The 17338-nt window shown below is 45.6% G+C and overlaps 1 long non-coding RNA gene across 1 annotated transcript; it reads left to right on the top strand.

Annotated features, from left to right (window-relative positions):
• Nucleotides 1-721: 721 nt before the first annotated feature.
• LOC147122710 (uncharacterized) lies at nt 722-14295 on the top strand. The gene is made up of 2 exons (XR_015080328.1): nt 722-775; nt 12224-14295. It is a non-coding gene; the product is annotated as an uncharacterized LOC147122710 (long non-coding RNA).
• Nucleotides 14296-17338: the final 3043 nt, after the last annotated feature.

Below are 17338 nucleotides of genomic sequence, written 5' to 3'. Positions count from 1 at the left end.
GAATTCGGCGAATCAATTATTGATAACACAGAAGTGTGCCATGTTTTTTTATTTGCACTCTTGCATTGATTAGTTAAAATTTCAGAAGCACAAAGAAATGCATCAATGCCACCAGTCCTGATGAATTGTTTGTACACAGGGCATTAAGCTATCTTTCTCTTGAAGATCCTGATTGAGCTGTTGTGCATTTCCAACATTTTCTGTTATTTTAGCGACAATATTATTTCCTCAAAAGCTCTGATCTATTTAAAGGAGGCAACTTTACACAATACCAAGCATAATTATATATAAAAATTGGTGCCAATTTTTCAGTCATAGTAGATAATTAATATAATTAATGTGCACACATTTGTACCAAAAGCAGATGCTTAAAGGAGTGGTGTTGTGTCTTGCAAAATATTTTCGTATATTAATAAATTGGAGATAACATAGCCTGCAGCACCATGGCATAAGGGAGCTGCTGATGCATTTATCATTATTAATTTATTATTTTAATTAAAATACTAACTGCTGGATTATTCTTTTCAACTCCACTGTTTGTGCTGTCTTTGTTGGGCTTTCCGACAGCTTGGGAGTTCTGAATTCTAGCCTGGTTTCGACATAATAAATTGACCTGGTCACTTCAATAATTTGATTAGGTGGAATTGAAGTGTCTAGTCCTCTTATTGGGCTAAAAGCATCCTTTGGAGCTGGTCCCTGGCCAACCAGGGACTATATTAATGTTAAGTGTTGCAGAGTTGGATCCAGAATGGTGGATAGAGGCAGCACAGAACTGGTAAGAAATGTATTTAAAGTGCAAAAGATAGGGAAAGGGTAATATAAAAGTTAAAATTGGCTATGTATGTAGAATTAAAGTTAAGATAGAGAAAATAGGTTAGAAAAGTGAAAAGAAACACACAGACTGACCAATAGCAAGGTTTTAAAACTATTTTGGTCTTGAAATGACAGCGTACAAATGTTTAATGTGTCGGGGTGGACGGATGACCAATTCGCTCTCAGGAGGTCGGTCACTAAAATCTTTTAAGGAAGGCTGTGTGCCTCCATTTTAACTGCATTTTTATTTTTAACTCAAGAGGCCTGGGCCTCAGGAATCCGGCAGGTAAAAGGAGGTGAGAAAGGCTGAATCCATGAGGTAAGTGGCTTTATTGAAATGCTTGTGGGCCAGGAGGAGCAGGAGTGTTTCCTCCAGGCTCAACAAGTTTACATCCACAAGATCATACCCCGCAATCAGTTGACATCCCACCACCCTTCCCACGATCTCACCATAACCCCCCTCCCCAAAGTCTGAAACCTCCGAAGTCTGACGCCCGCGATGTCAGACCCCTTCCGATGTCCAAACCCCTACGATGTACGACCTCCCTGCGATGTCAGACTTGCCTGGCATCCACTCCCTGGCTGCTTTCTCGCCCGATAGACCTGTCAATCAGGCTGGCTGTCGGGCGGGAAACCTGTTGAAAATATTTAAAAGACGTCCTGCGATTAATTTCTGGAGGGCGTTCGGGAAACCCATACTTCCGGATTTCATGCCTGAAAATCATTCCCCACCCTGATATCTTCCCAGCCCCGAGGAAATATTGGGGCCACTGTCTCTGCTTTTTAACCACGGCATTAACCCTTTTGAAACAGATGGGTCAACACTTCCACTAAAATAGTTGAAAGAGGCATTTCAGACAAAAGCACTCAGCATTCATACGCGGATGTAATTTAAGGCCCTTTATATTTATTTAAGTTATTAAAATTAGTTCATTTTTATAATATAGTAAGTATTATGATTATTCCATTGAAAATGTTTGCACTGTGGCAGGTCTAGAATGGTGTGGCAGTTGAATTTTCTGGGTATTATTCCTCGATGTTCTAAAAACTGTGCTTAACTGGAAGTCCCCACTGAGGTTTATTGCTCCTTTAATATTAGTGCTAGCCAAGTACAGTTTGCTAAAAACCCTCCTGCTATACTGAAAAGGTAACACTTTCTGCATCCGAGGTGGTATGAACATTTCACTGATGCTGTTATACTTAGATTGGCATCTAGGGCTGGGAAGGATGTTGATCCTTGCTTAGCATGACACTCAAAGATGGTTACAATATCCATACGGATGTTTTCTGAGCTATGAGTTCCAACATGACACCTTTCTAGCAGGGTGCCTTTTGACAAGAAAAATGGAATGTTTCCGTTTTGAAAGAAGATGTTTGAAAGAATTGTTGACAGTGTTTTTTTTGGGAGCATCATTCTCCTTTAACATCACGACATGGGGAATTGGGGCTGTTTTAACTCGGCTGCCAGCTGTTTGAGCTCTAAGTATTAAAATGATTGTAATTTGGTTCTAATTGGACACTCTTGCTCAGAGAGGCCAGGAAGATGGTTGATGTGGATGTCAATGTCCTACTAGTGTCACAAGAGAGGATGAATGTGGGCAGGGCTCTCGTGTGTAGGGGTGGCACTATTAAGAACGTGGGGATAAGATACAATAGCCTGATTTTTCTCTGCTAATTTTGATCTTGTATCTCTTTTATACCCAAGTCCGTAACATTTATGTATGTTGAGAAGAGCAATGGTCCCAAAACTCACCCCATGGAGACAATGCAGTTTACATCCATCCAGTCTGAAAAACATCCATTCACCATTACTCTCTGTTTGTCCTTTAACCAACTTCCAACTTCTTATTCACATTCCATTACAAGCACTGACTATGCACAGTGGGACAAGCTGACCCATTGTGGCATGGATTGGCACAAAAACGTTCAGCTCTGAAATCTTGCCCCACCTTGACCCCATCCAAAAGAAATTTCAGAAGAGTAAAAAATCAGTTGAAGGTGGTTGTAAATGAACAATAACAGAAAAAGACATTTTAAAACCTGGCAGACTTGTATGAGTTTTATTACATTAAATCATAATTATATAAACAATCAGACAAACTCAAAATGGCTGACCTGATGGAGCTTTCATAGTGGGTGCGATCTTGCCAGCCCTGGGGAGGCGGGTTTGGAGGCGGGACTGCCGGGAAAATGGCAGAATTTGGGGGCGGGTGCCCAACCCGTCTCCGTGCCGTCTTGCCAGGAGGCAGGTAGCTGTCCCGCACCAGGTCCTGTCTCCTTGGAGGTGGGAAGTGATTGCATCCACTTAACTGCCTGTTAACAGGTAGTTAACAGGCAGAAAATAGGATTATCCCCTTTTTGCCCTCACAAGTGCGGGCTTCTCGAAGGCTCCGAACCCTGCCAGGTCACCGAGGCGAGTAGGGGATCTGCAGGGGTCGGAGGGGTCCAAAAGTGTGCTGTGGAGGTGAGTGATGGGTGCAAGTGTGGAGAGGTGAGTATCTGAGGTAAGTACAAAGTGTTAGAAAAAATGTACTTACCTTTGTTTCTTCCTGCGGGCTTCAGTCGGTGTGTATGCGGAGAGTTTCGCACCTCCGCGGTAGAGATGACAGATGGCCGTTGCATTCTCCAATGCAACAACCATCTTATTTCTGCAAAAGAAAGAGGTTTGATGAGGTCTTGTATTCAAGACCTCATCAAACTACAGAGAATGTCACTGTTTGAAAGCTTCACAGAGCTGTCAAACGATGACAATTCATCTGTCAAAACTTTTTGACAGATGAAACATCATACGTTGACGTTCTCTGTAACCGGCTTTCCCTTAATTGGCCTTCTAAGCCCGCTGGGCGGGCTTAACAAGGTCAAAGGAAAATAGCGTGGGTTGGTCAGAAGTTGATGGAGGCGGGACTGAAACCCGACAAGTGGGAGTCCCACCTCCAAAAGCTCCCCATTGAGAAAATCACCCCCTTTGTGTCCATATTCAGCCATTTCCTGGTATATTTTTCAATATTATGGATTTGATATCCATGAAGAAGGCTGAGTGATATGCTAAATACACAAATATATAGTATTTGTTTGATGTTTGCATGTTTTTCTGCTAGAAAAAGGAACATAATCCGAACCAGCGTAAGGACACTCTGCAGCAAATTCCAAACATTATCACCTGGAACTCCCAAGGAGGTTCTCTGCGGGAGATCAGCAGAACCTCTGGAGAAATGGCAAAAAGGGCTGAAAACGGCCTTCTACGACAATTCTCCAAGGTTGTCATCGATCTTCCATTTATCTGAAGTTACAGAAGATGATTGGGAGAGCCCCACAGAAATCTGTGTTAAAGCTGCTCCCGGACTTTCTTGTGCTCTCTGGAACCAGAGCGGAAAAATATGGGGCTGGATTTCCACTGCTATCCGCCCAACCTGAATTTTCATCCCCCCACCTCTGCCGGGACCACTGTTGGCTGCTCCTTTCCCACTCACCTTATGCAAATGCCCATATCCCCAGGGGATTTTCCTTCCATCTGTCCCTCTACCACTGCACCCTACCACTGCCTGATGAAAGGTTGCCTGAGGTAGTGGTGATAAAGGCCCTGATGTCTCTTGATGGAGCGAGAGAGCCTAGTAGAGACACTATTCCCACACCAAATGGGCTTTACCTCACCACCACTTCTCTCGAACCCTCCTCTTCTCTAAATTGTCAGAGTGTCCGAGATCTAGTACTGGATGAGCAGAAATTTCTTCCTACTAAATATTGAGAAGACTGTAGCCATTGTCTTTGGTCCCCACCACAAATGTTGTTCCCTAGCCACCAACTCATCTCTCTCTCCTTGGCAACTGTCTGAGGCTGAACCAGACCGTTCACAACACTTGACATCAAGGCAGCATTTGACCGAATCTGGCAGCAAGAAACCCCAGTAAAACTGAAGTCAATGGGAATCGGGGGGGGGGGGGGGGGGGGCGCGGGGGAAACTCTCCACTGGCTAGAGTCATACCAAGCACAAAGGAAGATGGTTGTGGTGGTTGGAGGTCAATCATCTCAACCCCAAGGCATCGCTGCAGGAGTTCCTCAGGGCAGTGTCTTAGACCCAACCATCTTCAGCTGCTTCATCAATGACCTTCCCTCCATCATAAGGTCAGAAATGGGGATTTCGCTGATGACTACACAGTGTTCAGTGCCATTCGCAACTCCTCAGATAATGAAGCAGTCCATGTCCGCATGCAGCAAGACCTGGACGACATTGAGGCTTGGGCTGAAAAGTGTCAGTAACATTCGCGCCACACAAGTGCCAGGCAATGACTATCTCCAACAAGCGAACGTCTAGCCACCACCCCTTGACATTCAATGGCATTACCATCACTGAATCCCCCACCATCAATATCCTGGGGGTCACCATTGACCAGAAATTTAACTGGACTAGCCTCATAAATACTGTGGCAACAAGAGCAGGTCAGAGGCTGGGTATTCTGCGGCAAGTGTCTCACCTCCTGACTCCCCAAAGCCTTCCCACCATCTACAAAGCACAAGTCAGGAGTGTAATGGAATACTCTCCACTTGCCTGGATGAGTGCAGCTCCAACAGCATTCAAGAAGCTCGACACCATCCAAGACAAAGCAGCCCGCTTGATTGGCACCCCATCCACCACCTTAAACATTCACACCCTCCACCACCGGCAATGTGTACCATCTACAAGATGCACTGCAGCAACTCGCCAAGGCTTCTTCGGCAGCACCTCCCAAACCTGTGCCCTCTACCACCTAGAAGGACAAGGGCAGCAGGCGCATGGGAACACCACCAACTCCAAGTTCCCCTCCAAGTCACCGTTCCTTCATCGTCGCTGAGTCAAAATCCTGGGACTCCCTATCTAACAGCACTGGGAGTACCTTCAATGCATGGACTGCAGCGGTTCAAGATGGCGGCTCACCACCACCTTCTCAAGGCAACTCGGGATGGGCAATAAATGCTGGCCTTGCCAGTGATGCCCACATTCCAGGAACGAATATAAAAAATGTTTCTCTTCAGCTATCATAATTTTCAACCAAAGGCAAAACTGAACCCTGATTTTCTTGAATGACCTTTTGAGGCACACAGAAATTAAACGAGTCCTTCACGATATTTATTCAGGATTGTGCATGTTGAGTCCCCTAACCGTAAAGCCTCAAAACAACTGCACTTTCCCATATAGTGATTGTTCCTGTCACTGGGTCCCAGGGCAACAGCTTCAAACAAAACTACCAACCTTGGATGCCAGTCTCTATACTCAAAACTACCCAAATGGTGCATAATGTTTAACAGACCAATTCTCACAGATGACGGATGGCCACTTGGGTAAGGCAATGGAGGGTGGCTGGCACCTGGTGTGGAACCATACCCAGCAAATGTCAGTCTTTAGGTGAAAGAGAAAATTGGAAAAATAATTACTAAGCAGCCTGCTTTTTGGGCAGTAAAAGCTTCACATAGAGTATTATTAAAGATAGGGGAATTCTATTTGAAGAGGCAAGAGACTAACATTTTGGAGATATTTTGTAAAGCAGGGAACCAAGAAGAAAGAAGTTGCATGGGCTAGCTTGAGGCGAAGGTAAACAAGTTTTTTCAATCAGAATTCTTTTACTCAGGGGTATATGTATATTTAGACTATCCTCTTTCCCTTTAAATTCGCATATCAAGACCGTTGTGGGTTAATTCTGTGGGGGATGTATCAAACAAAATGAGCACCAATCTACGATATAATCTTCAAAGAAGTAAACAAAAACAGGGCTTCTGTTTAAACATGCAGGGTTCACATCTTACAAAGCATGCATCTGCCATATCTGATTGGCTCGGTGGGTATTTTTAGAGAATGACTGATTGCGACAGGCAGGATGTCTTGAAGTAATTTTCTGCCTTCTAAATCTCAGTAGTACTGTAGGTTTTAAATGAGTTCAGGATGCAATTCAGTGGTAGATTGCTGCCTCCAGCCTTGTCCTCCAGCCAGCTGTTGCAGGTGGAACAAGTGGGATTTCTTTCATACTGCAGTGCAGGTGATCATTAAAGGATTCACATCTGTCTCCCTTGAAGTGAAATCTTTATCAAAGAATTGAACATTTGCAAAACATGGTGCTCCATATCAAAGTATGTTGCAATAAAAGGTTTAAAAAAAACTATTTTAATTGCTTTGACATTTAAATTCCATTTTTAGCAGCAGGTGAAGGGTTACTGCATACAACAGGTCCTTGTTTACACCACAGCTAGAAGTTTGGATTTATTTTGAAATATATCGCCATTCACTTTTCAAAATAGTCTACATTGCTTAACTGAGGGATTAGTTGAGTATAGAAAAAAATGTCAGTTTTGAAATTTACAACCCATTCCACAGGATCAGATCAGAAATTGCTTCCTTCCGGCCAGCTTCACAGAGCACAGGTTCAAGCACAAGGCCAGACTCTCAGAGCAGATATTGTGTAAATGCCAGAAAACTGAATTCTGTGTGAATCACTATGATCCAGATTGAATTCTGTCAGGCAGATAAGCAGGTACTACTGAAAACCAGGCCTTTTCCAAGCTGCTTTTAGGTTAGCACTAATGGTGCCGGCTTCCAAAGAGCCATTTTCTCCGCTACCGGGGCTCTGGAACTCCTGACAAATTTATTTCCGGGTTGCAGCCAGCTGAAGAAGACCAGCACACTAGACACCAGTGCCACTGGTATGAGTCTTAGCTCAACAGTAAAACACATTTCGAGACTCTGTGGCTAACACTTGACCCATTTTTTTCCTTCGCAATTGCAGCTGAAACTAGTTCATTGAATCATTTTGCTAGAAATAAAAACGCACCTTTTTCTAAAGCTAATTTTGAAACTCCTATCCGTCCTGTCATTTTTTTCCTGAAGTAGTTTTAAACGTAATCCTAACAATGCCAGAATGGGATCCAGGGCCTTCCCATGAATGTGTTGGAGAATGGATTGCTGAGAACAGATGTTGAAGGCTTCAAGGCTCACAGAAAGAATCTGACTTCAGCAAGGACTCAGGACAAAGTGTGGTTACTGGACCCCATGATGACTTAGTGGGTAAATGTAAAATGCAGAGTGGTACTGAGCCACAAAGTCCAAAACGTTCCAGGTTTAATCCCTGATCTGGGTTAGCTGATCCCATCAGGGTCACAGGAAATCACAGGAAATCACAGGAACCCCACAGTGCAGATAGAGGCCATTTCGGCCCATCGAGCCTGCACCGACACATATCCCACCCTATCCCCGTAACCCCACGTATTTAATCCCCCTAACACTAAGGGTCAATTTATCATAGCCAATCAACCTAACCCGCACATCTTTGGACTGTGGGAGGAAACCGGAGCACCCGGAGGAAACCCACGCAAACACGGGGAGAATGTGCAAACTCCACACAGACAGTCGCCCGAGGCCGGATTCGAACCCGGGTCCCTGGCGCTGTGAGGCAACAGTGCTAACCACTATGCCACCGTGCTGGGTAGAAAGTGTTCAATCATCTTCAGCGTCCCTGGATTAGGGAGCAGAATGAATTAGCCAGGGTTCCCGCTCCTGACCATTATTCAATGAACCCTGCTGGAAGGTGCATGTGAGTGAAGGTTATGAGCAGTGTGCCCAGCTTTTTTTCATTTAAAATGGGTAGTAAACGTAAACAAGGTTTGCACCTGCTGGAAAGGGGTGCCTTAAAGCTGCATGCTTATTTCCTTTTGCTGCCATTCAATTGCAAGCTATCGGTTTGGCTGCCTCTCTCACTGTAATTGACAGAAGACGATTAAGAAGAACAAAGAAGGGATGCCAGGGATATCAGATGACACAACTGTATAACTGCATTAGCTGCAAGTGCCATCTTGCTCCAATCATATCTACAGGCTAAGGCACGGCTACCTAGTAATGATGGAGAAGAACTGTCTCTGCAAGTTCAGGGTCATGAGAAAGGCAGTTATACAGTTGTGTCATCCGCTGAAAGGAGAGCTGCACACAACCTCCATCAATAATAGCCAAGGTCACGATGACTCTTAAGTTTTATGTCTCCTGCTCCTTCCAGAGTAACACAGGGGACATTTGCAGTATTTATCGATTTGCTATCCACAAATGGTTTCATCTACTTTTCCACTGAACAATAACAGCAATAGGTGAGGGGCTGCCTCAAAATGCAGCGGGTGATTAATGGCACTTATGTGGCGATCCAGGCCGCTAGGCACAATGAATAGAAAGGTGTAGCTGGTTAGTGACTACCGATACAGTATCCTGCAGGCCAATGCCCACTTCCTAGACAGCAGCCATGGTGCTTTCTTTTTAAATAATCATCTGTATCACATTTATTTGAAGGTGAAGGCAGAATAGAAAGACTCCCAGGAGATCAAGGCTCTCCTCTTTAGCCCTGGCTAATGGCACCTTTGTGCTAGCCAATAACAGGAGCAGTAAGTAGATAGAATGAGGTGCAGGAGAAATGCCCTAAGAATTGCCACAAATTCAGTAGTAGACTGAATTTTGGGAAAGAAAAGGCTATTTGATAGCTAAACCATAAAGGCTTCTGCCAACAAACATTCCTTATCAGGGATAGAAGACAAGCCATTAAGACCACAGGTCTGGAAATGACTCTTTAAGAAGGACATAAAGATGTCCTGCCTTATCTGGACTTGTGTGAGGCTCTTCGTGAGCAAAGACCTGAGAACCAAGGGAGTAAACAAGTAACATGGACCAGTTCATCCATGTCAGCACATAAGGCCGAGGTCATACAGGAAACTTTCTGATATCCGGCACTGACAGGACCGAGCTGGTGCCGTAACATCAAAAGTGTTGGACATACCAGAGTTAATGTTTAAACATACGGAACTGAGAAGCTCCGTGTGAATCAACAAACCCTGTTGCTTAGCAACAGCTTCAAAACAGTCGGCTGCAGCTGCAAGCGTCTGTAGCTGAAGCTGTTGCTATAGCTGCAGACCTTGCAGTGCTTGACTGGGGGGGGAAAAAAAAAGCAACAAGAACTTAAAAAAAACATATAGAAAACGGCTCCTGATTTTTGCCGTTAGATCGAGTATTCCGGACATATAACCTCCGGATAAACCAAAGTTCCCTGTATCATTCTGGAAACATTGCTAGCTACAAGCATATAGAATTTAACCTTTTCAATACACTAAGGCCTATAACTTTGGCTGAGCAACGGTTGTTTTTCGGTCACTAACCACCCTGCCTAGCCGGCAATATGGCAGGCAGGAAATGTGCGCACATTGAGGGCCCAGAGTAAGCCACCAGCTATAACGGAAAAGAATTGTTGTACAGGGCCCCCACTTAAAAAAGGCATTAGGCCCTTTGTATATGCAAATAAGAGACTTAGGGCTAGATTTTCAGGGAGCCGTCAGGCGGGGTTTCAGGCGGGGGGGGGGGGAAATCCCGAATTCGGGGGTCCCGCCACCATCCCGCCCAAAACCCCGCCCCACGTAAGTTTCAGGGGCGGTGGGTACCCGCCCCGCACTGGGACCTGCCGAAACCAGGCGGGAAGGGATTAGTGCCAATTAACTGCCTGTTAACAGGTAGTTAACAGGCAGTTTTTAGCCTAATCCCCATGTTGAGGGGTTTTGTGTGGGTTTCCCGACGGCTCCAAACCACGCCAGGTTGGAGCGGCGGGCCGTCGGGTTGAATGAGTTGGAGGGGTCGCAATGTCGGCACTCAGGTGAGTGATGGGTGCATGAGTGTAAATGTAAGTGTGTCTAAAGTGTGTAAAGAACTTTTACTTACCTGTACTTACCTTAACAGCCTTTCTTCCTGTAGCCGTCGGGAGCCCATCACTCAGCCAGCACTTAAAGCTGAACGCTGCGATCTGTGAAAAGTGACAGCCTTCAGCTTTGAGTGCTGCTGAGAGTTCTAACTGAGTCTGTGCAGAAGGACACATGTTAGAACTCAGACTGTCAGTGTTTGACAGCTTCAAACACCTGTGAGACACTGATATTTCATCTGTCAGAAATCTTGACAGATGAAATTGCAGTCTGTGACGTCACCTGTTGCCGGGTGGCCCTTAATTGGCCTGCTGAGCCCGCTGGGTGGGCTTAACAAGGTCAATCAAGGGAAAATCGCGCGGATTGGCCGGACGTCGAAGTAGGCGGGTCAGAAACCCGAAAGGGGAAGTCCAGCCTTCTTCCCGACAGGTTCGACAAAATCGACCCTCTAATGTCTGTTTGAGGCCCCCCGCAAGGCACCAGCACTGGCTGCACTCGATAAACCACCTGTTATCAAAAGGTAAGTTTTTGAAATTTACTTACCTGAAGCTGGAGCAAAGAGGAGCAGGAGAGCTCCTCAAGACCCCACATTTAAAGCACGCGAGCCATATTTCCGATGCGGGTTTTTTTAGCACCTGGGCCTCATTAACATTTGATCGCTGCTGCTCCCCCGAACACTGCTACTCACCGCGCACCCCCCACTGCCACCTGCATTTCCTCCAACCTGGCTTCCAACCCCTCCCACAGCCTCCGATCCCTCCCCCCTCATCCTCCTATCTCCACTCCCAGCCTCCAATTCCCCCTCTCCGGCCTCCAAATTTCTCTCCCCCGCACCCCCCAACAGCCTCATACCTCCCTTCAGACCCGGCCTCTGATCCTCTTCACTTACCTGAGGGCCACTGTGACGCTCACAGCTGCCTGATCTTCATTTAATCTTTGCCAGCTATTTGTCAATTATCCTTGGGTCGATTTTAACTCCCAGCGGGTTTCGGGCAAGTGGGGGCAGGATGAGTATAAAATGGCCATATTTCAAATGCGGGTTTTTTTTAACACCTGGGCTTCATTAACATTTGATTGGCTGGTTTCGCGCCTGATCACATTGGAACAGGAAGCCCACCACTTTCATACCATAATTTCCTGTGGGCCTCTAGAGGCTTATTTAAAGTGGGAGTGCACCTTTATTTGGAAAGTTTAATGCAGTTAAAGCAGCACACTAGCGATTTACCTGAGAGTAGCTGATGATCTCTTTAAATAACGCTGGAAATGGCACCCACCTGACTGTTCCTGCCCATGTTTGTAGATTTATTTTGGAATGACGAATAGCGCACTAAAGTTATTAAAAATGTCATTTGGGTCCTTAAGTGCAAATGCAGCACCCTCATTTTCATATATTAAATAGTTGCTTGCTGATTTCAGTCAACCGTGCTGGTCACCCAAGAAAATGTCCAACGTGAAATGCTCGAAACAGGTGGCCGAGACCGTGACTCAGTTTTCAGGGTCCGAGTGCCCATATTATCTATGTTAAATGGCCGGGCCCCTGTTGAAAATCACTTCCTGTTCATTTTCTTCCAAATAACGTTTACTTATTTACACCAGGAATAAAATCTATATGTCTGGTAACTAACTCATAAATGTTATAACAAAACAACTGGCTGTTTTGAGTTATGCAGCCTGTGTTTTTGGATCTTATTACACACTCTCAGTGATTACCTTCTTCTTTCCACAGATGGAACTGGAAGGTCTAATGGCAAAGAACAATTAGCTGAACAAACTGTACTAAATACCTTCTGTACCACAGCAAGCAATACCATTGATATTTTGGCACTTTCTTATACATCACCACCTCAACAGCACTTCTGGTTCATTGATGAGAAAATAGAAAATCATATATGTTGGGTAACATGACTGAGGAGGAAATGGCGGGTGCTGCAGCAGAAGATGTACATTCCCAATGCCGCTAGGAGAGTCTCTGAGATGCCCAACTAGTTCATTTTTTATGGCAAAGCCTACCCCATGGAGGTGGCGTTCTTCTTCAGGTTTGCCTTTCCAGAAGAAGATGTAGTACCACCTTGCTCCTTCAGCTGGCCTTCCCCTGCCCGCCGGGTCCTGCTTAGGGTGGCGATGTCAATGTTGAAACATCTGAGCTCCCGGGCAACGATAGCAGTACGGCGTTCCGGTCTGTCGCTGTTGGGGTTGTCCATGAGGGTCCTGATGTTCTAGGTCCCGAACTTCATTTTAAAGGGTGGAAAATGCCTGTGCGTGAATTATTTTAATGTGGGGTGGCCGTTGTACACCAGCTACCACACGGGCTTGACAGAGCAAGTTCTTGGTCCAATGTCAAGGGGATCCAAGACGATTGGAGACCAAGCTCTGCTACAACGGCCTAGCACACACACACACATAATGCACGTCAACCCAAGCACCCCGCCTACCCGCCCCTACAACCACCGTCTGCCCCGCCTGTGACAGAGACCGTAGGTCCCGCATTGGACTCATCAGTCACCTGCGAACTCATTTTTAACGTGGAAGCAAGTCATCCTCGGTTCTGAGGGACTGCCTAAGAAGAAGAAAATTCCCAATGCAAGACACCAAAATGTTGAGGAAACTCTCCAAGTTTCACTTTCTAAAATGAAGAGTGTGCTGAACAATCTGTAAAATAATGGAGTCCAACATGGAAATATTATCATCGAGCATAATGACTACATTAGAATGGAATTGCCCCCTAAAAATTGAGACAGTAGGTATTTTTAGTTTACTTGGAGTCAGAAATTAAAAAAGGTGAGGATTATGAGACTTCTACTTTATGTTCTATCTTTAAGGCAATGCACAGGTATTTAGACTGCAAGAGATATCAATTGTGAACTACATACAAGTTCCACATTCAGAAAGTCCAACAGAAATGTATGATAAAAATTAAAAAGACTAAAAACAAGGCATGGAATCAATAAAAAAAATTGCTGAAAATCTGAGTGACATTTTGACACAGTAACTATATGATTTGAATCTCCTAGGGCAACAAGCAGCCTAATCATTGTTAAATTCATTCTACCTAATGAATGTGCTCCACTTCGGCATGTTTGGTATGACAGTATTATATCAAGAAATGGAGAGACATTTAGGTCAAACAAGATGAAACTGGCCATGAATACTTGGAGTATTATAAAGTAAGGCAACTGCAAACTAGAATCATAGAATGGTTACAGCACAGAAGGAGGCAATTCGGCCTGTCGAGCCCCTGCTGGCTTTCTGCAAGAGGACTTCAGCTAATCCCATTCGCCCGCCCTTTCCCTGTAGCCCTGCAAATTTCTTTCCTTCAGATACTTATCCAACTCCCTTTTAAAAGCCGTGAATGAATCTGCCTCCACCACCCTTTCAGGCAGCGCATTCCAGATCTTAACCACTCGCTGCGTAAAAAAGTTTTTCCTCATGTCGCCTTTGGTTCTTTTACCAATCTGTGTCCGCTGGTTCTTGACCCTTCTGCCAATGGGAACAGTTTCTCCCTGTCTACTCTGTCCAGACCCCTCATGATTTTGAACTCCTCTATCAAATCTCCTCTCAATCTTCACTGCTCCAACGAGAACAACACCAGCTTCTCCAGTCTATCAATGTAACTGAAGTCCCTCATTCCTGGAATCATTCTCGTAAATCTTTTCTGTACCCTCTCTAAGGCCTTCACATCCTTCCTAAAATATGGTGCCCAGAATTGGATACAGTACTCCAGTTGGGGCTGAACCAGTGTTTTATACAGGTTCATCATCATTTCCACACTTTTGTACTCTATGGGCTGGATTTTCATTGTGCCGTGGAGTCGGGATTGGAGGCGTGCGGGGGGTTAAAATCCCGAAATCAACCCCATCCCGCCCCCAACCCGCCTCCATGCCAGTTTCAAAGGAGGCGGGTACCCGCCCCGCACTGGGACCCGCCTACCCGAGGCGGGAAGAGATTAGTGCCAATTACAGGCAGTTTTTAGCCTAATCCCTATTTTTAAGCTTGAACTGTGGGATTCCCGATGGCTCCAAACCACACCAAGGTGGAGGAGTCGGGCTGTCGGGTTGAATGGCTTGGAGGGGTCGAGATGTCGGTGTTCAGGTGAGTGATGTGTGCATGAGTGCAAAGGTAAGTGTGTTTGGTGTGTCTAAAGTGATTAAAGAAATGTAAATTACCTTTTCTTACCTTTTCAACCTTCCTTCCTTTAGGTTCGGGGAGTCCTTCATCTCACCGGCACAGAAAGCAGAATGGCTGCGAACTGTCAAAAGTGACAGCCTGCAGCTTTCTGTGCAGGAGAGATTTCTAACTGAGTCTGTGGAGAAGGACTCATGTTAGAAGTAAGACTGTCAGTGTTTGACAGCTTCAAACAGCTGTGAAACACTGATATTTCATCTGTCAAAACGTCTTGACAGATGAAATTTCAGTCTGTGGCGTCACCTGTTGCCGGGTGGCCCTTAATTGGCCTGCTGAGCCCGCTGGGCAGGCTCAACAAGGTCAATCAAGTTAAAATCGCATGGGTTGGCCGCATCTCGATGGAGGCGGGACTACAACCCCGAAAGTTGTAGTCCCGCCTCCAACCCGACTCCTGAATGAAAATCCTGCCCTATAAATCTATTCATGAAGCCCAGGATCCCGTATGCCTTTTTAACTGCTTTCTCAACTTGCCCTGCCACCTTCAACGGTTTGTGCACACATACCCCCAGGTCTCTGTTCGTGCACCCCCTTCAGGATTGTACCATTTAACTTATATGTCCTCTTCTCATTCTTGCTACCAAAATGTATCACTTCACACTAATCTGCGTTAAATTTCATCTGCCACGTGTCCGCCCATTTCACCAGCCTGTCTATGTCTTCCTGAAGTCTATTACTATCCTCCTCACTGTTCACTGTACTTCCAAGTTTTGTTTCATCTGCAAATTTTGAAATTGTGCCCTGTACACCCAAGTCTAAGTCATTAATATATATCAAGAAAAGCAGTGGTCCTAGAACTGACCCCTGGGGAACACCACTGTGTACCTTCCTCCAGTCCGATAAACAACCATTCACCAATACTCTCTGTTTCCTATCACTTAGCCAATTCCATATCCATGCTGCCACTGTCCCTTTTATTCCATGGGCTTCAACATTGCTGTTAAGCCTATTATGTGGCATTTTGTCGAACACCTTTTTGGAAATCCATGTACACTACATCAACTGCATTACCCTCATCAACCCTTCCTGTTACCTCAACAAAGAACTCAATCAAGTTAGTTAAACACGATTTGACTTTAACAATTCCATGCTAGCTTTCCTTAATTAATCCACACTTGTCCAAGTGACTTAATTTTGTCCCTGATTACTATTTTTAAAAGCTTCCCCACTACTGACGTCAAATTGACTGGCCTGTAGTTGTTGGGTTTATCTTTACACCCTTTTTTGAACATAGAAATATAGAAGATAGGAGCAGGAGTAGGCCATTCAGCCCCTCAAGCTTGTTCCGCCATTTAATGAGATCATGGCTGATCATCCCTGCTTTCTCCCCATATCCCTTGATCCCTTTAGCCTTAAGAAATATATCTAACTCCTTCTTGAATATATTTAATGATGAATTGGCCTCAACTGCATTCTGTGGTAGAGAATTCCACAGGTTCACCACTCTCTGGGTGAAGAAATTCCTCCTCATCTCAGTCCTAAATGGCTTACCCCTTATCCTTAGACTGTGATCCCTGGTTCTGCACTCCCCCGCCATCGGGAATATTCTTCCTGCATCTAGTCTGTCTAGTCCTGTTAGAATTTTATAAGTTTCAATGAGATCCCCTCTCATTCTTCTAAACTCTAGCGAATATAAGCCTAATCGACTCAATCTCTCTTCATACGTCATTCCTGCCATTCCAGTCTGGTGAATCTTCGCTGCACTCCCTCCGTGGCAAGAACATCCTTCCTCAGATAAGGCGACCAAAACTGCACACAATACTCAAGGTGTGGTCTCACCAAGACCCTGTACAACTGCAGCAAGACATCCTTGCTCCTGTACTCGAATCCTCTCGCTATGAAGGCCAACATACCATTTGCCTTCTTAACCGCCTACTGCACCTGCATGCTTACCTTCAGCGACTGGTGCACAAGGACACCCAGGTCTCGTTGCACTTTCCCTTTTCCCAATCTATTGTCATTCAGATAATCTGTCTTCCTGTTTTTGCCACCAAAGTGGATAACCTCACATTTATCCACATTATACTGCATCTGCCATGCATCTGCCCAATCACCTAACCTGTCCAAATCATACTGGAGTTTCTCTGCATCCTCCTCACAGCACACATGCCCACCCAGCTTTGTGTCATCTACAAACTTGGAGATATTACATCTAGTTCCCTCGTCTAGATCATTAATATATATTGTGAATAGCTGGCATCCTAGCACCGATCCCTGCGGTAACCCACTAGTCACTGCCTGCCTCTCGGAAAAAGACCCGTTTATTCCAACTCTTTGCTTCCTGTCTGCCAACCAGTTCTCTATCCAAGACAGCGGCAGAGCGACTACAAAAGGCCCCAGAGGCTCAGGTAGGCCTCAGTGCGGCAGCGGCGGCAGGCGGAGCAGAGCGGCAGAGCAATTACAAAAGGCCCTAGAGGCTCAGGTAGGCCTCAGTGCGGCATCGGCAGCGGCGGCAGGCAGAGCAGAGTGGCAGAGCGACTACAAAAGGCCCCAGAGGCTCAAGTAGGCCTCAGTGCAGCAGCGGCAGGCAGAGCAGAGCGGCAGAGCGACTACAAAAGGCCCCAGAGGCTCAGGTAGGCCTCAGTGCGGCATTGGCAGCGGCGGCAGGCGGAGCAGAGCGGCAGAGCGACTACAAAAGGCCCCAGAGGCTCAAGTAGGCCTC

The sequence above is a fragment of the Somniosus microcephalus genome, chromosome 2, assembly GCF_052327205.1.
Source record: "Somniosus microcephalus isolate GS21.2 chromosome 2, FLI_Smic_1.0, whole genome shotgun sequence".
Taxonomy (NCBI): domain Eukaryota; kingdom Metazoa; phylum Chordata; class Chondrichthyes; order Squaliformes; family Somniosidae; genus Somniosus; species Somniosus microcephalus.
This window is presented reverse-complemented; position numbering and strand designations above follow the sequence as displayed.